Raw genomic sequence first — 24,426 nt, 5'->3', positions numbered from 1 at the left:
CTTGGAGTCCCTGTAACTGACTTTGCCCTACTTTATAAATCCTTTCTCTAAATACTTCTGGGAGGTTTGGCTTGGCTTGGAGTGTGTGGGAATTAAAAACAATCTGTTTCTCGGCCTCTAGAGTGGGTTCCATTTTCCTCAGCAGCCCTCCAACGTACCCAAGAAAAGGGGGTGGGTTTGTAGGGACTTAATTGGCTCACCTGACCGTTCTGGGCTACAGTTAGACTCGCATGGCTGTGAGGTGGCCTGGTCTGCACACACCGGCTGACACCAGCCTCTCAAATGGAAAACCCACTCAGGCAGAGAGATCGTCTCTTTCTAAATCTGCAAACAAGCCTCCGCTATTTCTGTTTAGGATTTCCCAGGTTCTCCACCCTCACTTCAAAAAGATTTCACTTTCCTCATCAAGGCAATTTCCCTTCTTCCTCTCAGAGTGGTCTGACTGGCCCACACGAGGCACAGAAGCTGTAGGTGGCTTACAGGCCTCTGTCTCCCCTGCAGAAATGCAGCCCAGGGTCTGGGTCATGGGCAGGCCAGGACAAGCTCCGTGCCCAGGACACCCTTCCTACTGGGAGACAAGGCCAGGGACAAAGGCAAGGCTTGGAGGAAGTGGAACCTGATGCAGATCCCAGCTGATTCGTGGATCTCTGGGCCCAGAGGCACTGTGCCTGCGAGCTCCAGTCCTCAGCAGCGGGGACTGAGCTTAAAAACAGGACCCACCTTACACACATTCCACACACTCCATCTCTCGAGAGGAGCCAGGCAGCTGGGACACCTGACTGAGGCAGCCAGCCATTAGCGTAAGGCCTCAGACTGAGTCTGGGCCCACACTCAGGGGAGTGTTTTACCTGCTGGGTTTCATTTGTAAGAGCCCTCATTCCTAGAAGGTGCACATTGACAGGACACGGACCAGCTCATTACTACTGCCCTGGAGGCAGCACAAGCTGTTTGTCCCACGGCCTGAACTCCCACCCCATCCTTCTTTTCTCCACTGCCATCGACATCAACGTCTATACCCCTCAGAGTGCCCCCATGGCGCCGCCGGAGCACGAGGTAATGAGCAATGGAAAGCGTGTCTCTGGCCCATGCGAGGGCAGCAGCTTGTGGGTGGCAGGTCGCAGGCCATGGTGGCCACCCTGACCCTTCTCCTCCTAGACTTCACTCACTGCTCAGGACAACTATCAGTGACTGGGAGTCGAGGGCAAGAGAGAGAAGCAGGCAGGTGTCCATTGCCCAGGTCTGGGTGCGGCTCTGACTTAACGTACCTTGTGGCCGTAGAGGCTCCTCTTCATCTCTCAGCCTCGGTTTTTCATCTGCAAAATATTCAAAATTGTTGGCCCATGTGGTTGTATATGAATAAGTGTGTTCATGAATGTAAGTGTGTGGGTGTGAGTGTGTGTGTGAATGTGAATGTATGCCTGTGTGTCTTAATCCATTCAGGCAGCTGTAATAAAATGCCTGAAACGGAGTCATTCACAAACAATATAAATTGATTTCTCACAGTTCTGCAGGCTGGGAGTTTTGGTGTCTGGGGAGGGTCAGGGGCCTCTGATTCCAAGATGGCGCCATGTTGCTGCAGTCCCTGGAAAGGAGGGCGCTGTGTCCTCTTGTGGGGGAATGAACCCACTTCCTTTAGCCCTTTTATAAGGCCTCCAACCCCACGCAGGAGGGCTCTGTCCTGGTAACTTCATCACCTCCTAAAGACCTCATTTCTTCATTCTATCACATTGGCTACTAAGTTTCAATGCACGAATCTGGGTGGACAGTCAGCCCCATAGCACTGTGTGAGTGAGATAGCGTGAACACGCGTGTGGGTGAGAGTATATACGAGGGCGTATGAGCGCGGGTGTGTGTGGCTGCAGGAGCGTCAGTGTGTGGTGAGAATCATTTTTGCATCTCCTTTTTGTTCTACATTTCACCGGGTGTCTTGAGGGCAGATGTGGGGCGTCTGCCTCCTTCTCCCAGAACAGAGGTAGCCAGAAGGTGGGAGTGTAGGCGATGTCTCTGCCTACCTATCCTGGCTGCCCCAGGTCTTTCAGCCATGAGGAGCGGCTGGCACAGCTTCCCTGACCACGTGGCCTTCTCCTCCTCATCCCACCCATGCCCTTCCTCCAAGCCCGGACCCTTCTGACTCACAGGTCCTGCCAGCCACCTGGGCAGCTCCTCGGACCACTCAGCCTCCCTGACTCTCCTTTGCCCAAAATTTCTGGGGTGAAAAGGGCCTTAGGAACTGAGCCCTTGACACTGAACCTGGGCCAAAGCCCCTTCCAAGGGCTCTTCCTTCTGCACCTGAGCACATCTGGGTGACAGCTCATCCGTTTTGACTGTTGTGCCTGGCTGCCTTGAGCTGAGCTCTGGGTCCCCAGGAAGTCTCCACCTCCCCTCCTGGTTCTGACCAGAGGCCATCGAGCAGAGCAGGAAGATGATTTTCTCAGGACAGTCCTGTGGCTCTCTCCAGTCCCTCCTGAAACTCTGCCCCAGACCTGGCATCTGATGCCACAGGCTCAGCCACCTGTCGGCTGCACTGTGCAATCTAACAGCACTGAGCAGAAGAGACACTTGAGCTTGGAGTTGAGAAGGTCCGAGTTTAAACCCCCAACTCTGCCAGTTTCACCTGCAAACTGGGGACTGAAACCTCACAAATTCTCAAGAGGATCCAGTTAAAAGGCATGTGAATGCAGTTTGTGAAGTATTAACTATTTTACAATTAGATCATAAGACTCCTTTCTGAGAGAGTGCTTCAAATTATTTCCTGAGTGTTCCTTTTGTCTCTGTGATTTTGTTAAGTTGTAAAATTAGTATTAATGTAATCGAAATTTAATTGAATCTTAATATTTAACATTTAAAAATAAGTTTGGCTGGGTGCGGTGGCTCATGCCTGTAATCCCAGCACTTTGGCAGGCCTCACCTGAGGTCAGGAGTTCAAGACCAGCCTGCCCAACATGGCGAAATCCCGTCTCTACTAAAAATATAAAAAATTAGCTGGGCATGGTGGCAGGCACTGGTAATCCCAGCTACTCAGGAGGTTGAGGCAGGAGAATCGCTTGAACCCAGGAGGCAGATGTTGCAGTGAGCTGAGGTCGCACCACTGCACTCCAGCCTGGGCAACTAAAGCAAAAGTCCGTCTCAAAAAAAAAAAAAAAAGAAAAGTTTTCTGCTTCTTCTGGCATGGAAGCTGCCGTCCTGGCCCCAGGGCGAGGGCTGGTGCACCTGGCTCCTTTCCCAGGCTGGCCTCCTCTCTCAGTCACTGCCCCCTGGGTCTCCTTGACAAGTCAGGTGGCTGACGCTCTTGGTCAGCTCCCCCGAGCTGTCCCCACCCATTTCCCCGCTTGCTCATTTCTCACAACGGAAGCCGAGACTGCACCTCACCTTGCCACTGAGGATGGCACATGGAGTGCAAGGCCAGGGTGCCGGGCAGCGAGGAGGACATTGGGGTCCCTCTCAGCCTCCTGTCCATTCCACCTTGGAGCCTGGGGAGGAAGGACGGGAAACTGCAGAGGTGCCTGAGTCACAGTTACCCAGCCAGTCCTGGGATCTTGCCAGGGATTTCTGTTAAGTAAACAATGAATGTTTTCATGGCTTAAACCATGTGGGCCAAACCCAGACTGCTGCCTGGTTTTGCGAATTGTGTTTTATTGGCACACAGCTACCCCCGTGCTTATATTTCATCAGTGGTGTTTTTGCGCTTCAGGGATAGGCATGAGTTGTCGTGACAAAGGCTGTGTGCCCGGAAGCCTCAAATATTTATGTTCTAGCCCCCTGCAGAAAAAGCTTGCCATCTCCTGATTTAAATCATTGGCTAGTTGGTGTTTTGCTGACTGTCAGCCAAATACATCCTAACTGGTCCAGTAACAGAAAAAGCAACCCCCAAGAGCTCAGCCAAGGAGGTGAAAGCATCATCTCCAAGAACATGCGGCGAGAGCTCGTGGGCCGGTTGGCTTCGAGGCTCCACCACATCGTCGAGCCCCATCTTCATCCTGCATCTTTGTCGCAGGCCCACTGCATGGTTGTAGCGTAAATGCCACAGTTCAGGACCCCTTATTCTACAAGAACGTTCAGTGGAAGAAGACGTTGATTTCCTGCCAAGCATTTTTTTTTCTTTTTAAATTTAGACCAAGGAGACATTCCCCACATGCCTCTTGGGAGACTTCTCCCTCTCCTGTCACAGCCAACAGAGCTGGGCCACATTTCTACCCTTAAACCAGCCGCGGGCACATACCGGTCACTGACCAGAGGGGTGGCTTCACCATAATTGCTTTGGATGAATTCAGATCCACAATTATGCATTTTACTCTTTTCCGCACGGAGAACTCTTTTATATAGAACTTGTAGCCCCAGCCAGTCTGGCAACAAGGAGTGGCCCATCCACATACCGTATTCTAAGTATTGACCTGGCACTAGGCTCTGTGCTGGTCACCAAGGAGTTGGAGTCCAGCTGAGTGACAGGGTTGCACCCCAGGGGCCGTGGGCCTGACCACCCAGATAAGGACTGAGGATGGTTGGGGATGGGGATACAGAATCCTGGGAGGCATTATGTCTACTGCCTTTTTTTAAAAAAAATCACAAAAGCCACCAAGGTGAGGATGTGGAAGAAATATTTGGGGAAGTCAGGCAAGGAAAAGGCTTCCAGTAACACCTGCAACATCAAACCCTGCCCCTCCCGCCAGGCCACTGTGTGTCCTGCCTCAGTAGGAGCAATAGCTGACACCCATACGGTATTTGTCACGTGTCAGTGCTTTCTCAGTTCTTTGCGTGTATTAGCTCATTTAATCCTCCCTATGACCCCAGAGGCCAGGCATTATTACCATTCCATTTCACAGAACAGAAACTGAGGCACAGAGAGTTTAAGTACCTCGCTGAAGGACCCCACTGTCCACGCTTGGGTGCCACACGTCGGCCCGGGGTCTGGTTCCAGAGGCTGTGTGCGTTCCAGTGCGATACTCGGCCTCTCCTGAGGGATGATGGACTTGAGTGTGTGCCCACAGGAATGCAGCCTGAACGCACTGCTCAGTATCCAACAACGTCACTCGTCTCCATAACACATCATTACGGATCCTGGCCCGTGCACACTGAGATAGACCAAGAGCTGGGTGCGAAGCCAAGACTGTCTTCAGTCTACAGACATGCCTTTTGTGTCTTTAATAAATCTGAGAGAAGGTTGGAATAAGAATTCAGTTCAGCAAAAGTTTACACAACATTTTCTATGTGCCAGGGCCTTCTGTTATGAGCCGAGGTTTCAAAATAAACAAGACACCATTCTGGTCCTGAGTGACCCCTTGAGGTAGTGGGGGAGTCAGACACGCAGCAGATAACAGCAGTGAATCTGCGGGTGCTGTGACTCGGCGATGCACCCCAGGGCCTCCAGTGGATGGGGGAGGCTTCTTAGAGAGACAACGTTGATTCTGTGCCTTAAACCATGAGTGGGAATCCCATCCCCTGAGAAATCTGGAAACTCCTCCAGTTTCTTCTTGCCATGCTCTCAGTCATGGGGATACTATCACCGTCATTTCTGTGTATATGGCCATATGGCTTTGCTGAGCTTTCCCATATGCAGTTCTGATTAAAGCACACGGACCCTGTGTGGAAAGCAGCATCCTGTTATAGTGACAGGCAAGGGCTCCAAGTGACTGCCCAAAAGCATGTGGTTGGTGTTCCAGTCTAAATAGACTCAGAAACCCTTGCCTTTGTTTTCTTCTTTTCTTTTTCTTTTTTTCTTTCTTTTGTTTTTGAGATGGAGTCTAGCTCTGTTGCGCTAGAGTGCAGTGGCGCGATCTTGGCTCACTGCAACCTCTGCCTCCCAGGTTCAAGTGATTCTTCTGCCTCAGCCTCCCGAGTAGCTGGGATTACAGGTGCCCGCCACCACACCCAGCTAATTTCTGTATTTTTAGTAGAGACGGGGGTTTCACTGTGTTGGCCAGGCTGGTCTTGAATTCCTGACTTTGTGATCCCCCTGCCTCAGCCTCCCAAAGTGCTGGGATTACAAGCATGAGCCACCGCGCCCAGCCTATCCCTGCCTTTCAAACAAATCCTGTTGCACCACCAATCTGATGTATCTCCCCACCCCACCCCTGAGTCCTCAGCAGGGCCCCATTTATTTGCAAAACATTGACTAAGTCCCTGCTGTAAGCATGGCAGTGTGTTAGGGACTGGAGATACAGTGGTCTCCCAGGCAGGCAAGATTCCCGTGTGCTTCCAGGGAGGGATCAGATTTCAGGAGGGGGAGCTTGGTTTGGAAGGAGGCTGAGATAGCTCCCACTTGAGGAGTTATGGTGATCCACAGTGCCACTGACATCTGTGCACGTCCAATAAAGGTGTATCAGATGAATAAATGAGCCACAATACACAGCTGGCAAGGCACTGATGAGCTAAGCCAAGTGGAAGGGTCCTTTGTCACATTCCGTAGATAGAGCAGCTGTGCAACATTTCTTGCACTGAGTGAGAGGAGGAAGGCAGCTTACCTTCTCTGATCTGCTTTATGCTCCCTGAAGACGAGATGGAGAATGGGTCTTTTGGGGGGACACACTCATATTGCCATGGGTCAGGTATAGGAAGTACAGAGAGAAATCATAAGTGATCTTTTCCCTCGGGGAGCTCAGGGTCTGGTGATGGGCAGATGAAAAAGGAACGCCCACAAATATCTTCAGTGAATGTGCATGGCCTGCCTGTGGCCTCTTGGGTGCCCTAGCAGCCCAGGTACAGAGTCCTCGTCCTCATGGTGCATGCTTTCCTGGCACTAAGTAGTGGTGCGGACCTTGGCCAAGCTGCCCTGAACCCCTTGCCTGCATTTACTACCTCATCTGTCACCTGGCACCGTCTGCAATTGTCCATCATAGTGTCTGTGGTGTTTCCTGTTTCTCTTCTCAGTTGTACCAAGATGTAACATCCTGAGAGCATGCGTCCCATCTTTCTTGTTACCATTGCGTCTGAAAGTGACTGAAATGTAGCATGAGTGCAATAAATACTTTTTAATAAGCAATAAGTCAGAGCAAATGTAAAATTACAGCTGCTCGAACACAAAGAGCAAATGTAAAATTACAGCTGGTGACGAACACGGAGAAGGAAATAAGCAGGATTATTGGAAGGCAGAATGGGAGAGGAAGCGGTCGGGGAAGGCTACTTGAAAGAAGTGGCATCTGAGTTAGACCCAGAAGGACAAAGAGGAGACAATGGCTTGAAATTTGAGGGTGATGAGCACGAAAGTGTTCCAGGCAGAAAAACAACTCCATCACCTTCCTAAAGGAAGTTTGTCACCTTCAGAGGAGTGTGAAGGAGGGAGTCATTCACTCTGTAGGATAACAAGAAGGGAGGTCCCTCTCAAATGTGGCACTGGAGCTGGTCCCTGAAGGAAACATAAGATCTGGCTAGAGAGGAGGGAAAAGGTATTCCTGGTGGGAGGAACTGCAGAAGCGAAGGCCTGGAGTTCTGAGTAAGAATGTCGTTTTCTAACAGCACACGACCTGCCTGCATGGTGTGGAGGGGCTGTGGGGAGTGATGGGTACATTGGAGGGGTTCTCCAAAAGGTTTGACTTCTAAGTTAGGTTCCTCTGCACAGGTCTGGTGGGAAGAGTTGGTGGTGACAGGCCCTCCTGAGCTTTCATCTCTCTGACCCTCTGTGCCTGTCACTTCCATGGATAGTTGAGCTTTGGCTGTGTCCCTGAGCTTCTGCATCCTCATCTGTAAAGCGAGGGGCATGCCAGATGGTTTCTAAGCGTGCATCCAGACCTAACATCTGCGATTCTCTCATGACCTGAATAATAAGGCTGGAAAACCAGTTACCCTAGAAAAATCCCTTAGTCTCCATGAAGCTTGTGCCGCTGGATGGTTCTTGAGGGGAACTCAACATATGCCCCCCTCCGTTGCAGTGTGCTTGTGATGAAAACTCTTCCTTCTTCCTGGCTGGTCCTGATGGCGGGTGTTCTGAGACATGGCAGACAGCAAGCGCTGGGCATTCTGAGACACGCTGGGGCCTGGGGATCTTGCCAGGCCCAGGTTTAACTGGCACAATTTCTGATGGCTTCAGAGAGGATATGTGTTAGGTCCTGCCTGCCTAATGGAATATGTCACCATTCTGCAAACAGCGTACCTGGAGCTGAAATATCTTTGGTAAGCAGTGAAAGAGATTACCTGGGTCAAGTTAAGAAAAGACTGGTGGAAGTCAAGGAAAGATTGCCCCTTTAAACAATATCTCCTTTGTGGGTAGACTGGAGAGCTGGAGAAACTGTATGAATGTCACCCCATGCGACCATGCGGTAAGGCCTAAGAAGTTGTTAGGATATGTGATTTTCCCAGGTAGAGGGCATGCAATGGTCAAATACTTTTCCTTGGCTATTCAAAACACCCAGCCAATCAATAAATTCCTGTCTTTTTTCAGGAATGTTGCACGTGGTTGTGCAGTGCACAACCTGTATAACCATCCATGGAACCCAGGCTATTCCACAATTAATTTGTTCACAGGGTTTATTTAATTGCTGTGTTGTGCTAGGCATGTACTAGGCCATGGGGATAAATGGGTGAAATGCAATGGGTCCCAGCCCTCAGGGAAAGACAGAAAGATAGCATCGTAGGTGCTTTGATTGAAGGCTCAGGGAGGATGCTGTGGGAGGGTAGAGGAAAAGCCTTTAGCCCAGAATTGGTGGGAATGGAGGAGAAAAAGAGGACAGAGCCAGGAAAGTGTGCTCTAAAGAGAGAGTGGTGCCCATCATTTGCTCCTTTCTCTTGGCCCAGAGAACTTGTCTTTTTAAAACTGTGCTGTTGTCCTTCCAAACTCTACCACTAAATACCCATTCTTTTTTGTAGTTTTTTAGAGATAGGATCTCACTCTGTTGCCCCGGCTAGAGTGCAGTGGTGCAATCATGGCTCACTGCAGCCTCAAGCTCCTGGGCTCAAGGGATCCTCCTGCTTCAGCCTCCCAAGTAGCTGGGACTACAGTCCTATACCACCACGTCTGGCTAATTTCTGTATTTTTGTAGAGACAGGGTCTCCTGAATACTCACTCATTCTAGTAGCATAGCATGGCATTATTCTCGGAAGAGGATGTCTGTCCCTGCGGATGTGGTTGGGGGAGGCGGGCTGGGGGTCACCAGGCGCGGCTCCCACCTGCTGCAGGTGTGCCTACTCAGCCGGCCCCGTCTTGCATCCATGTTTGGGGAATGAGCAGTACAGTTTTTCCATCTGACTCCAGAGTCTGACTCCAGTTGCCAGGATTTTAATCTCACCCTGTTTTCTGTGGTAATCTTTGTTTAAACAATGTGTCAAAATGTTGTTTAAACCATGAAAATACTGCACAGTGGCATATCTCCTATCCACAGGGTACTACTGATCTGGTAACCGACCAAGACGCCAATAAGTAAGCAAAAAGGCTTCCAGGAGCCAGAGCAATTATTTTTATCTCTAGGCAGTGACGTGAAGACATCCCACTCAGAGGGGCCACAAAGCCCACACTCGTGAATGTGTTTACTCCTCACACAAAATCCCACACTGGAGGCTGGGTAAGGTGGCTCACACCTAACTCTCAACACTTTGGGAGGCCAAGGCAGGAGGATTGCCTGAGTCCAGGAGTTTGAGACCAACCTGGGCAACATAGCATGACCCTATCTCTAAAAAAAAAAAAAAAAAAAAAAAAATAGCTGGGTGTTGTGGCATGCACCTGTAGTCCCAGCTACTCCAGAGGCTGAGGTGGGAGGATCCCCTGAGCCCAGGAGGTCGAGGCTGCTGTGAACTGAGTTTGCACCACTGTACTCCAGCCTGGGTAACAAAGTAAGACTCTGTCTCAAAAAACAAAACAAAAACAAACAAAAAAATCCCACACTGAGTTATTGGAATTAAACCCAAGAAATATATGTGATGGAAATAATCATCTTCTCCAGACCTGCCTCTCTCTGAGACTGACATCCTCTCCACACCTCCAGCCTTCATCGTTCCCCACGCCATGTGGATTACAGCCTCCACATGGAAACCAGCCCCATGGCTACTCCCTACAGCACCCTCTCTCCACTAAGTCACCATGACAGTGACTTGCCCCTCCACCAAGCACTGTGAAGTCTGATAGGGCTTTCTTTCTTTGTTTTTGTTTTTGAGACAGGGTCTCCCTCTGTCACCCAGGCTGGAGTGCAGTGGTGCTATCATAACGCACTGCGGCCTCCAGCTCCTGGGCTCAAGCCATCCTCTTGCCTTAGTCTCCTGAGTAGCTGGGACTACAGGCACGCACCCTCATGCCTGGCTGATTTTTAAAAATTTATTTGTAGAGATAGTCATGCTATGTTGCCCAGGCTGGTGCTGGCCTCCTGGCCTCAAGTGATTCTCCTACCCCCGCCTCAGGTGAGCCACCTCACCCGGCCCTGATGGGGCTTTCTAAACTGCAGATCTGATCAATTGTTTAAATAAATCATACAATGGTTCTTCACTATCTGAAGATAAAATCCACATTTCTTCACATGGCTGTACAGGACCTCCAGCAATCAGGCCTTTGTTTGGTCTGATCTCCAATCTTTTCCCAAATAGTCGCTTCTTACAGCTCTCCAAGGCATCAGCTCTGTGCATTGCCAAATTTGTGCATGTGCTGCTCCTGGGCTTATATTGTGTATGCCAGCTGGCAACTCCCTTTTTCCTTTAGGGCTCAGTTGGGACGTGGCTTCTTTGGGAAGCTTACCCATCCCTTGCCCAGCTGGGTAAGGTGCTCTAGCATTAGTGGTCCAGTGGCATATTGGGATAATCTCTACGAGGCACTTACATCTGAGGGCTGTGATTCTTCACTGGGTCTTTTAGCTGCATGAGAGCATGGCTCAGTCTTTCATTGATCAAATTTGTAGAGCACAACACACAGAAGGTATTCAATCAATACAAATTAAATGAATGAAGAGATGAGTTTCAATTCCCATGGAAAATGAGAAGAAATACATTCTTAGGGTTTGGGACACTTGATGAAGTCAAACATGCTGTTAATTAGGAATATTTTTAGCTTAGATTGACATGAAGCCTCCAGTGGTGGTGGCTTGGGAAAGAACTTAGTTCTTCATTCTTGTGCAACTCCCGTGGCCTATAACTGCAGAAGCAGTGAGGTCCCGGTGATGTTGGAAGAGGAGCCATCTTCTGAAAGCTGCGCCTATGGCCTGTTTCATGTTCAGCCTTCCTGCAAATTCTATGAGTTGTCTAGATCTCTCAATAAATTACTCGTTCTGCTTTAACTAGCTAGTATTGATTCCAGTTGCGTGCAGCTAAGAACTCTGGTAAACACAAATCTTTGTCTGACTCTCACAAATATCTCAAAGCAATAGTAATGCCTAGTTTTGTAGAAGTAACCACAGAAGCTTAGAAAAGGCAGTTTGGGAAGCAGTTGAGGTGCTGCAAGCTGATTTCCCAGAGGGAACTGGTCTATGCTGAAAACCTACCTGCAACCTCAACTTTGCTTCTCTCCTGTGTTCGACTGCTGAATGTTGAAGCTGGAAGGAATAACAGGTTTCCTAGTGGAAATTTATGCATTTGATAGAGAGCGCCTGAGGTGCTCAGATTGCACGGCTTTTTTTTTTTTTTTTTTCTAGAGACAGGGTCTTGCTCTGTCACCCAGGCTGGCATGCAGTGGCATGGTCATAGCTCGCTATAAACTACAGCTCCTGGGCTCAAGAGATCCTCCTGCCTCATCCTCCCCAAAGTGCCAGGATTAGAGGTGTGAGCCACTGTGCCTGGCCCCACACAGCTTCCTAGCAGCTGAACTGGGAGGTCAGGTTATTTCTGTCGCTCCGCACTGCCAAGGGCTGACAGAACAAAGAAACAAAGAGGAACTGGAAAGGCTGATCATGGGGCCGAACCATGGCTAACTGGCTTAAATCGCAAATCTGTGTAACCATAATTTGCCGACTTGTAAATGTTTTATACCCCAAGGGAGCCTGGAACAGCCTCCTTGCATTTAGAAGGCCCAGCCGGGCCAGTGCTGACGCCGACTCCTTGGTGGACAGGACCCCAGGGGGTGGAAGGATAAGGGCCAGGCTGGCCAGAGCCTGGGCGTCAAACCTGGGAAAGGGTCACACTTTTTTGCTTGTCAGTTTCCCAGGCTTTTCCATTACAGCATTTTTACCTGGGAGGTTTAATGAGCTCCCCTGAGTTTTCCCCTTCCAGGAGCTTAACTTAAAGTGTCAGTGTCTTAAGCATTTTCCCAGTAGTGGGCCTGGTACCTTTGGAAGCTGCATTTCCTTTTTCAGGCGTTGAGGGGACGGCTGGGTTCTGGGAAGGAGTGACCGGGCGAATGGCCCCAAGCAGCAGCAGCAGCTTCCGGGCAGGGCTGTGCAATTCAGGCCGCCTGGGGAAAGGTGCTGTGAGAGATGAGGGGCAAGAACAGCTTTAAAAGTTAATGAGCTTGGCTGAGCTCCCAGGACCCTTCTTTCCAGGCGGCTTGACTTCTCTCTGCATTTTCTTGCCCTCCGAGCACCCAACTAACTTTTAACCCAGGATCTTCCAAAGCTCTAGGGAAGAGGCTGCTCCCCTGGCTTCCTACAGAGTGAGTCTCCGCTCCACGCTCTGGACATTGCTCTGGGAAACCCCTGCTTCCCAGACCAGCCACATCATGAACACGCTTGGAGGGGAGCTCAGTGCTGTTTCCTGCTACTGGTGAGGCTGGTGCCGGTGTGCACTGTGCAGGCGTCAGGACTGGTCATCGCTGTCCTTACAACCCCCTGCCTGCCATCCTTCACCCACTAGTTTGATCAGGGTGCATCTCCACTGCCGGTCTGTGCAGGGTGGGGCTGAGTGCTTCTCTCAGCCTCCCCTTGCCCCAGAGCCTGCCTCTAACCGCAGTCTGCCCTGTGGACTGCTAGGCCATGAACAGCCCTGGAGGCTTGGTCCCACCTTTGGCTTGGGGGAATACTGAGTGGGGGTCTCCAGCCTGTGCGGCCTCAGGGCCACATCTGCAAACATTCTCTTTCTTTTCTTTCTCTCTCTTCCTTCCTTCCTTTTCTTTCTTTTCTTTGACAGGGTCTTACTCTGGTGCCCAGAGTGGAGTATAGTGGTGTCATCATAGCTCAGGACAGCCTCAAACACGGGGACTCTCACAATCCTCCTGCCTCAGCCTCACTAGTATCTAGGACTATAGGTGTGCACCACTGGACTCCTCTAATTTTTTACCTTTTTGGTAGAGATAGGGTCTTGCTATGTTGCCCAGGCTGGTCTTGAACTCCTGGCCTCAAGCATCTTCCCCTTGGCCTCCCAAACATCTTGGGGCTACAGATGTGAACCACCATGCCCCACCAACATTCTCTTTCTCGATCCCTGAGTCCAATAGCAGGAAGGTAGGGGGTGAGGGAAGGTTTCAGCATCACTGGGAGCTTTTCCAAAAATCTCATGTTGTCCTTCTCTCTGGAGAGCATTTGAAAGGGGCCACAGTGGCTGAGAAATATTGGACTGTATTACTATTTGCAATCTTCTGATTGTCTATGAGAATTCCTTGGGTAAGATTTGTTAAGAATTCAGATTCCTGGGCTCCTTCTCAGACCTACTCAGCTGAAAGCCCTGGGGCAGGACCTAGGAATCTGCATTCGAATAGTCTCCTGGGTTGTCTTCATACTCAGCAGGTTTCAGGCCACTGAGTAAGGGGCCTTGCAGTCCTCTAGTCCCTTGTCGCAGCGCCGGAAGCAGGACGCTCCAGATTTGGGTCGTGTTTGGGCCCCTTTTTAGAGCAGCCCTTCAGAACTTCACAGTGAAAGTCCTGCGTCTGCCCTGGCCTGGGAAACTCACCTGCCAAGTCAGTTCCTGGAGCACAGAGTGAAAGGGTGCCCTTGTCTGATTAGAAACCCACACAGCTGTGCTGTATTCTGTAGCAGGGGAGAGGAGGAAGGGTGCTCGAATAACGCCATGCCCTGTATACACGTAATGCAAAATCAACATTCCCTCTGCTTGTTCCCAGCGGGGAATAAGAGATCCCATTGCACTCCTCAAAGGAACCACCCTCACCCATTGCCCTGGACACTTCCCTTCAATGCAACAGACTCAGATGTCCAGAGCTGTGGAGAGTCCTTTCTAAAGGTAGAATAGCTGCTTTGTCCAACTCCCCAGGCCCTCTCCTCTGAGCAAATGACTTTCAGATCCCTGAGAGATAAGCTATAGTTTGGCTTCAGAGTATTGATAAAGGAGAGGAGGGTTCTCTTCAAGAGCAAACACCCTGAGGTTTGGGCCAAACCTCAGGGTATTGGGCAATGAGAGTGATCAAATGATACAATTTCATTATCTCTGCCCGTCTGCGTAGATCTATTGGCTTTGGGAGGCCAAGAAGAGTTTCAAAAGAATAGTTGAAAAAAAAAATCAGCAAACAACCAATTCACAGCTGTGTCCTGGATGGTAGGCCAGGTGGTAAAAGAAAAAAAAAAAAAAACCTGCCAAGATCACATTTAAAATGGAATGAGTTTCATTTTACAGTGAGAAAGGGATGAACAGCCAACACCCAGGGACTGGTCCCAGGCGCCCGGCCATCATACTGCCTCCAGATCACTGGGTGCTCTCCTGTTGAACAGTGTCTGAAATGTAGACAAAGCAAAGGCATCTTATCACATGGAGGAAACTGAGCGAGGCTGAAACTGCACCCTTTTTACACTTGCCATCCTTTGTGAACATCTAGGGAAAGTAAGACACAGACTCAGGGGTGGGGGCTGGGAAGAGATGTGAGTGTGTAAGTGCGGGTGGTTCGGGGTGAGGGACTGCACAAAACTAGTCTGGAAAGTTACCAATTAGAAAATCAGTTTTTCTCCCATAACCTCAGGAGATGGTTGTTTAATTCAGCTTTCTAATTATAATCCAAATATTCCCAGGTGTCATCAGCCTGAAGATCCAGAAAAACCATCCACATTAACACTCAGTTGGAAGGTTCTGACCCCTCCTCAGTGTCCTCCCAACGCTCTCTCAGGTGTGCTCACCTGAATTCACATCATCCAGACACTGCTGCTTTCCCCCCAGGAACTGCTGGGTGCCTGTGTCCAGGGTAGTCGGCAGCCACACTCTGGGGTGGGCGTACCAGCTGTTTACAGCTGGGTACGTTAGTTATGGCTGCTTAGTGCTGGCTTTAATGTCATGCTGGGCATTAAATATTTTGAATATAACCCTGCCCCTGTCCACAATCTGCTGGAGGTGGAAGATGACGGAAAGGCCCTCCACCAACTGTGGGTTCATTTGGTCTTGGGGGCCCAGAAACAGCATTGATTAAACTCCAACCTCACAAAGTACCTCCTGAGAACCCCACAGGCTGGACTGAAGGCTTCATACTCCTTGCTTCGCCTCCTGTCCTTGAGCCACACTGGGACACAGGCACAAAGTCCCCTCCATTTCCCATTGGCTTGAGCCACCTAAACTGTCCCTGCTTCTCCTTCAGGTGAAATCTAGAAATGCCTAAGTGGATCAGCTGTGCAAATAAATCTTTCCAGGTTCCCCAGTCCCCAGACTCCTATGTGGTCACGTAGGCTCAGCTGGGACCACCATGCTCCATAATCAAGGAGACAGACAAAATGTTCAGCACTGAACACTCCACAATAAGAGTTTGTGGGAAGAGAAAATGAATAAACCAAGCAATTGTGTTAAAAATTGCAGAGGGCAAGCCACAGATTCTAAATTTGGACCATCTGAATGCAATTCCTGGATCTGCGACTTCCAGCTTCAACATATTATGTACTTTCTGAGCCCCAGTTTCATCTTGTGAAAAATGGGCACAATAACAGTACTTCCTTGTTAAGAGCTGTTGGGAGGGTCAAACACGATAATCTAGGTCTAGGGTTTGTCGTAGGACCCGTTGTATGCTAAGCGCTCCATAAATGTTGACTCTGATCATTATTATAAATAATCAATGAATCCACATTTTAGAAAGAAGACATATGCAGAGATGATGGGAGAAATGGAAAAGATGATTTGCTTTAAATTAAATCTGGCCAGAGATGGAAGGATACTAGGGTGCCCCGTCTTCAAAAAGCCAAATTAAACACGGCTCACAGCTCCCTGACCCTTGCCCTCCATTGACCAGGTTTCTTGCTGTGTCAGAGGGTGGGGAGGAGGGCAGAGCAAAGGAGGCTGCAGCTGGGCTGTTGAATTTGGCCCTCCTACTAGCCTTAGCCTTAGCAAGTGAGGTCAAGGCTTTTTTGTCCTACCGAACAGTCAGCCTTGTTTTTCTTGAATGGTGATTGGCCAGGAGTCTCTCAATTTGGCTGCACATTTCTGTTTCTGTGGGCTTGGGTTGAGGATCAACAGCCACATTTCCACTTGCATTAATACATTTAGGTAGACCCAGCCATCTGGAAAAAACCTTGAGATCAACTCCAAGCTGATAAGATGCTAATGGTGGCAAGAAAACCGGAAAAAGCAAAAATAAAAACATCAGCTCAGCTGATGAATTTAAGTTTCACTCTTTTCTTTCTACATCTATTCTCCAGCACAGGTGTTCATTGTCAGGAAACTGACTGCAGATACCATAGACTGGGTGGCTTAAATAACAAACGTTTACTCTCACAGTTCTGGAGGCTGCAAAGTCCAAGATCAAGACACTGGTAAATCCGGTGTCTGGTGAGGGCTGGCCTCCTAGTTCACAGACAGCACCTGCTTGCTGTGTCCTCACATGTTGAAGAGAAAGTCATCTCTCTCATGCCTTTTCTTTTGTTTTTTTTTGAGACAGGGTCTTGCTCTGGCATGGGCACACCAGCTCTGTGACCCGTGCTGGAGTGCAATGGCATGATCACAGTTCACTGCAGGCTCAACCTCCCTGGCTCAAGTAATCCTCCCATCTCGGCCTCCTGAGTGGCTGGGACTATAGTCATGTGCCACCACACTGGCTAATTTTAGTTTTTTGTAGTGGTGAGGTTTCACCATGTTTCCCAGGCTGATCTTGAACTCCTTAGCTCAAGCTGTCTGCCTGCCTCAGTGTCCCAAAGTGTTGGGATTGCAGGAGTGAGTCACTGTGCCCAGCTTCATGTCTTTTCCTAAAAGGGCACAAATCCCATCATGAGGGCTCCACCCTCATGACCTAATCATCTCCCCAAGGCCACATTTCCTAATACCATCACACTGGGGTTTAGATTTCAAGGTTTGAATTTTAGAGGGACACAAACATTCTGTCCATGACATCAACTATTGTAGTATTGATATCTATCCATTTACTCGACTAGATCTCTGATCACTGCACTGGCATCATCCAAAAGTGTCTTCTGGGGCCTGGATGTGGTGGCTCACACCTGTAAGCCCAGCACTTTGGGAGGCCGAGGTGGATGGATCACTTGAGGTCAGGAGTTCAAGACCCGCCTGGCCAACATGGTGAAACCCTGTCTCTACTAAAAATACAAAAATTAGCCAGGTGTGGTGGTAGGCGCCTGTAATCCCAGCTATTCGGGAGGCTGAGGTAGGAGAATCCCTTGAACCCAGGAGGCGGAGGTTGCAGTGAGCTGAGATCGCACCGCTACACTCCAGCCTGGGCAATAGAGCGAGGCTCCATCTTTAAAACAAACAAACAAACAATAAACAAAAATGTCTTCTGGTGTATGGAGCCTGAGAATTAGAAGACCTGGTCTTGATTCTTGAAATCATGCTCACAGCAAAGTGTGTCATTGTCCTGTGTCATCTCTAAGACCATAAGAAATTTGAGGGCAGGAGCCTCACCTTGCCCTTTTTAGTATTCTGCACAAATGCTTAACAGGTATTTGCTGATTGACTGATCTCCCAAATTAACTATTTTTAGACCACAAATCCATCTAAATATCTTTCTCTGTTTCATTTTCAAGACACAAGCCCGTGCTTTACTGTAAGTTTTATATGGTATGCAACAAGTGAAGATAATGGAAAATATGTACCTATTACCATAGTAAGCAATAATTGGTCAACCAATTCACATTTCTTCCAGTGAAACTGAAGGAAAATAGATAATCATCTCTCCAATCAACTTAGACAGTTTTCCAAATAGCAGTTGGCCATTTAAAAGGTCTCTTCGCTTAAGAATATCAGAACATAAAGTTCTGTAGGCTTAGATAGCAATCCCGAGGTTTACAGAGGAGGCCTGATAGCTGGAATTGAGAAATCCTTGGACAACCAATGATCTCAATGTTATTCCAGTTTTAAGTGAAACACTCTCTTGCTGATACAATGCTAATGTGGTTATAGAAAGTAAGCGTTTTTAATGGAAACTCATGTTTGGTACCTTGGCTTACGTGGAGTACATTTGTTATTAATTACTCATTCTTTTTCAAAGCCAAGTCTAATGGGTGATGACAACACAAAAAATTGGCAAGGTCAAAAGTAGTTCAGCAGTTATTGGTTTAAGAAACATTAATTGAGCAGTTTTTGGGTAGCAGGCAGTGTGCTGGGTGCTGGGAGGTCATGTGGTAGGAATTTACAATGCCCCGCCTCCCAGCTCCATTTTATCCAGGGGTCATGGGCCGTAGGTGCAAATTATGGCTCCACGTGGACACCCAGCTGGACCAGAGCTGATCCTGTGGGTGGTGCTGTACTCTCTCCCTCAGTACCTGTCCCTGGAGGGTCTCTGAAAGTCCAGGTCAGCCCCTGGGCTGGGTCCCCACAGTAAGAAGGGAATTGTGATGGGCAACACCCCAGAAAATAAGACTCGCAGCCTCACAGGTCAGTTCGCAAGGACTGACATCACACAGCAGGCATTCGAAGATGCTGCTGACCCAGGTGGATGACACAGGGCACTGGGGTTGGAGGAAGGTGAGCGGGGAGGGGAGAAGGCCGTATATGATACACCACAGACATACATTCCTGGGTGATAAATGGCAGCCTCTGACCTGTCTCTTTGGGCTGTCAAGGAGATGATGAAGCTTGGGATGGGACGGAGAGAGGCAGTGCTCTGGGGGAAAGACTGGCATTTTCCTGGGGGAATAGAGGTGGTGGTAGGGGATGAGAAAGTATCTCTTGGGTGAGAAGTCAATGGTCCATTTCCAACACTGGACTGTAATGTCCTTCTAATCAGTACTCTGTCTATCTGATTCCATAATGGCATTGAAGGAATGGGGACACCATCTCATCTTTTAGGGAGGAAATGATGGTCTAGAGAAATCAATGATTTTCCAAGGTCTCTCTTAAGAGACCCATAGTAGTACTGGGATTTTAACCTTTGGCTCTGTTTGAAATAACCAGAGTGAGAATAGAAATCTAATATAATCATCCAAACCCATCATCAAAGGTACTTTCAGCAGACTGAGTGATTCATTAAAAACAAAATCAACCAACCAACCAAAAAATGAGACACAGAGATGCGCTGAGCTGGTGCAGGGGAGGAGATCCACAGAAGCCTGAGGAACAATCCTTGTCCTCAAGGACATGAGCCAAAAACCCAGGTGAAAGGCAGCCCCCAACACAGGTGTTAAACCAGCCAGCTCCAGTCCAAGGTGGAATAGAGCAGGCATTCTGGGGTGATATAAAAATTGAAATATGGGAGTCTCTGGACCATGTCCCCGTGCCGTAACTCTTGTGCGCTTCCAAGCCCTCTTTCTTACTAACACCAAGAAAACAATGAACATGTCACTACCTTGCTTAGATATTTCCGATGGTCCCATCATCAACAACAAAAGTTGCTCCTTTGCGTGGGAACATGCCCTTTGTAATTTACACCCTGCTTTCCTCGCCAGCTTCCTTTCTTCAGACCATCCAGCTTGCTGCTTGCCCAGCCATGTGGAGCTAATGAAGATGTGCTGTTCCACGCCTCTGTGCCTCTCCACATGCTGTTCCTTTCCCTGGAGTGCCAACCCTTTCTGCCTGCTGTCCACCTATCAAACTTCCACTCATCCTTTACAAACCAGCATAAGCGTCAGCGCTTTGGGGGTGTGCGAAAATACCAATGTGTAAGTAGAAATGGAATTTTTAAAAAATCTGCCCAGAAAGAGTCAAATACATGCCTTTCATGGACTTTTTGTGAAACACGAGAGGAATCCAAGGTTTCTTTAATGAATGCATAAGCCAAATGACACGCCAATAATACAGAAAAAGAAGTTCTAGGAAAAAATGAAGCCAAAGTATTTGGGGCAATTTAAGGCATCCAGAGAGCTGAGCTTTCTCTGTCTTCCCAGGTGTGTTCCGTGAACTATAATTGCCTTTCCTTGCCTTGGGGAATGACAGTAACCTATGATCAGAAGCTGAACAGGCCACCCCAGCCTGAGGGGGAGATTTCACACTGGAAAAGCTTGCTGAGGTGGCTTGTGGAACATGAGTTGAGTTGTAGATAAGCAGATAGATGGGAATGGAGTGGGATGACTTGGGAGAAAGGCACAAGCAATGGTGTAGAGGGAGGAAAGTGAATCTGGCAGGGGGCTATTCCTGCCTCCTGAAGCTGCCCACTTATATATGGTGACAATATATGTGCCATATTTGATATATTATATATCTATAAGCAGACACAAACACATCATAGTGCCCGGCTTCTGAATCTGGGAATATACTCACTACAATAGCTATACTTGGCCGGGCGTGGTGGCTCACACCTGTAATCCCAGCACTTTGGGAGGCTGAGGCAAGTGGATCATGAGGTCAGGAGTTCAAGACCAGGCTGGCCAAGATGGTGAAAGCCTGTCTCTACTAAAAAAAAAAAAAAATACAAAAATTAGCTGGGCGTGGTGGTGGGCACCTATAATCCCAGCTATGGGAAGGCTGAGGCAGAGAATTGCTTGAATCCAGGAGGCAGAGGTTGCAGTGAGCAGAGATTGTGCCACTGCACTCCAGCCTTGGTGACAGAGTGAGAGTCCGTCTCAAAAAAAAAAAAAAAAAAAAAAGCTATGTTCTGTGGATGTGTGTGTGTGTGTCTCATATAGTCACTATGTATATTCACTGTAGTATATATACAGTGCGTGTACATATATCTACACACACCACATTTTAGGATCTGGGAGTATAATCACTATAATATCTATACTGTGTGTGTGTGTATATATAATATACACAGCATATATATTTAGTCACTCTCTCTATATATTCACTCTAGTATATATGCTCTACTGAAAGTTCTGTACAGTCCTTGTAAAGAAAATGAATTCTGGCCCAGTGTGGTGGCCCACGCCTATAATCCCAGCAGTTTGGGAGACCAAGGTGGGCAGATCACGAGGTTGGGAGATGGAGACCATCCTGCCTAACACAGTGAAACCCTGTCTCTACTAAAAATACAAAAAAATTAGCCAGGTGTGGTGGCACATGCCTGTTATCCCAGCAACTCGGGAGGCTGAGGCAGGAGAATTGCTTGAACCCAGGAGGCAGAGGTTGCAGTGAGCCGACATTGCGCCACTGCATTCCAGCCTGGGCGACAGAGTGAAACTCTCTCTCAAAAAAATAAAAATAAAATAAAATAAAAATAAAAAAAGAAAAGAAAATGAATTCTTTTGGATCCTGGGACGAGTGTTTCAGGGCTTCAGGGTCTTCAGATCAAGGGAGGCCACCCTGCATTATTAGTTAAGGGCTTTAGGCAGGCGCTCGTGTCAACCTGGTCATAAGTAGAAACATTAACACTGCTACTAAAGTCTCCTAGATCACCTAGATGATCAGGATAAGTTTATTTTGAATTTTTAGAGTATTGCAATGAAAACAAAATAAGTTTAAAATTAAGATTAGCTAGCACACCTTTAGGAATATGCAGCTCCCCAGACCCACTTTGGGAGATGAAGCAATTCTGGTCTGGGACAGTTGTAAAGTTCCTTTTAGGGAGGAAATGTTTCTTGGGTTCGTGAAACATCTTTATGGCATTTTTTAATTTTAAGACAGTGTCTTGCTCTGTCACCCAGGCTGGAGTGCAGTGGTACCATCGTTGCTCACTGAAGTCTCAAATTCCCGGTCTCAAGCAATCCTCCCACCCCAGTCTCCTGAGTAGCTGGAACTACTGGGGCATGCCACCATGCCCAGCTAACTTTTTTATTTCTAGTAGAGATGACGTCTCACTATGTTGCCCTGGTTGGTCTCAAACTCCTGGGCTCAAGCAATCCTCCTGCCTCTTATTCCCAAAGTGCTGGGATTACAGGCAGGAGTCACCATGCCTAGCCCTTAATGGCTTTTTGGTTATTCAAAGGTTAACCTTTGCCTTGTCTGTATAGGAGAGGTTGAGATAGACAGTTGTTTGCATAATGTTCTGTTTTCTATGTGGTAGCAGGAGAGACCAAAGATCTGGCCCTGGGACCTGGTGAGGTGGAAGGCCAGCAGGCTCCCTGTGGAGATAGGAGTCCCAGCAATATGGTGGCCGCTGGCACCACACAGAGGAGGTCAGTGTGCGAGTCGCTGGCAGTGGACATAACCCGTGAACCACAGGAATATTGAATCCAACGTTCAGTCTCAGATCTTCCTAATCCTACCCTGTCAGTGACAGACTTTGGACCCAATAGTACACTGCCTGTTGTATTTAGAGAATAGAGGGGAGGAGGCTGTGTCCAACCTGGAGGAAGAAGAAAGAAAAAGCGAGCAAGCGTACGAGACAGCGAGAGAGAGAGAGAGAGAGAGAGAGAAGCTCCAGATGATGAGAGTTGTGATAAGAGCAGGAATTTGGAGTGAGAGTAGGGAGGCATCACTGGGTATTACCAGGAAGTCCTGGGAAAGGCATGGAATGTCCCACAGTCCTGTGGGAGACGTGGGCGGGGGTGATTTAAATTTTTTTTTTAATAGAAAGGAAAGGATGATCATAGACAGCCTGACAACTAGGATAGACTCAAGTTACTTGTATGGGTCAGCGATACCTCATCCACCATCATCTGACCCCTATTAGTATGATTCACCTGCATTTGTTTTATAATTAAACTCTCTCTGTGTGTTAGTGCCTTCTCTTCCTCGGTAGTTCTGGATTCTTTGGAGGCTACCATGGACAGTTTCACTTGAGTTTGGTGGTGCATACATAAGGAGTAATTGGAGATAAACTGGAAGAAGTTGGCTAGGGCCAGATCATTGCATGGCATTGCTTACCATATATTTCAGAATAGACCACTGTGAACCCTGTGACATGTTTATGTGTGAAGTTAGCTTCACAGCTTAGGGTCAGTTAGTAAGCATTCAAGAATTAACACTCACAGGAGGCTCTAGCAAGTACTTCCAATGTCAATTTTTCACTGGCGAAATAGTGGGATTCAGGACATGTGGGTTGTATAAGTACTTGCCCCATTACACAGTGAGGTGTAAAGACACAGCACGCTCAGTTGCCCACCCCTGGAGTGCAGCTGTCAGTGGAGAACTCTGCTTGGTCCTCTGCCCCACCCCAGTTCATCCTTCACAGAGGACTCACCGACCCCTATAGACAGCTTGCTGACAGAACTCCTATAGCATCTGCTTTAGAGTGGATCTTTCATGCAGGATGCTTGCGGGGAGCCACAAAGGACAGAGAACAGGACCTCACTGAGGTTACAGGAGCAGATTGTATGACTGTTTCTATGCCTGTTTGATATCGAAGTTTCTACATTTGGCAGATCTGAGTGTGGTGCTCATTGTAACATTTCCTGTTGCAGGGACAGGAGCCACCGCTGATATTTTCTGATCAGTGTGCAACACATGAGTCGTTTTGACATGTATGAAAAGGGTGTTTGCAATCGAAGACACTGACCATGAAGGCTTTGAAGCAGGGAATGACTGGAGAAGGTGCTCTGTGCTGAGAGCGGGAGGTTGGGGCAAGGATTCAAGTTAGAACCGGAGAGTGGAGCCACGAACCTCGTGACCCGAGCTAGAACCCCTGCAAGGTCAGAATCCACGGGCTCCCCCGAACTCCTCTGAACCCTGGCACTGGCCAAGGACTTCCTGAGTTAGAGGGGATGTGCAGGCAAGCCAACTCCGTCCACCGTGACAAAACCACACTTTGATGAGTCAGGAGGAGATCCATCCCAGACACAGATCACATTTCCCCTCATTACATTTGCCTCCATGCATGTGGAGTTGGGGGTTGGAATTCAGAGAAGGGCAAATGTGAAAGGCAGCTTGACCTTCACCAAGGAGACACACTCACAGAAACGACGCTGAAGCAGTGAGCAAGGCTTGGAGCCCCAAACTTTCCCAGAGTGGCCCTGTTCTTCCAGAGGGGGCCCATTCATTGTCCCCGGTGAGATCTTTTGTGAGTCTATTTTAAGTGGCCTTTGGAGGCAGTCAGTATGAAGGATCCTTTTTAAGAAGAAATTCACAAAGCTAAGAGGCCCCCTGCAGATCACTTGGCAAGATGGGGTGGAGTTAGGCTCAGGACCCTTTCTGATTTTGGCTCTTCTTCCTCTCTCCTCTCTGGTATGGTTGGGCATTATCTTCCCTTTGGGCTCCCTCCCTGAGACTCATTTCCCAAGCATGGCTTCTTCTCAAATGGAGGCTATACCTTTTCTGATCAAAACTCATGAGCTGTGCAGTGTACTAGCTATTGCTTCCCAGGTTGGGTTTTCAAAATATCCAGAAAATGAATAGGAATAAATAGGCTCAGGAACAGCTTGGTGCCCCCTGCTCCCTTTCTCTCTTTTCTTTCTTTTAGTCCCC

General features: G+C 48.5%; 1 long non-coding RNA gene across 2 annotated transcripts in view; it reads right to left on the bottom strand.

Moving 5' to 3' along the window:
- Positions 1-24,426, bottom strand: part of LOC103230714 (uncharacterized) — a 56,448-nt gene that overhangs the window by 5,679 nt on the left and 26,343 nt on the right. For both annotated transcript variants that reach the window (XR_012091302.1, XR_012091303.1), the window contains exon 3: positions 1,266-1,313. This is a non-coding gene — a long non-coding RNA (uncharacterized lncRNA). The remainder of the gene's footprint in view (positions 1-1,265; positions 1,314-24,426) is intronic.

This window comes from Chlorocebus sabaeus, chromosome 25, assembly GCF_047675955.1.
Source record: "Chlorocebus sabaeus isolate Y175 chromosome 25, mChlSab1.0.hap1, whole genome shotgun sequence".
NCBI classification, from domain to species: domain Eukaryota; kingdom Metazoa; phylum Chordata; class Mammalia; order Primates; family Cercopithecidae; genus Chlorocebus; species Chlorocebus sabaeus.
Note: the sequence above shows the minus strand (reverse complement) of the source record. Positions and strands in the feature narration are given on the sequence as shown.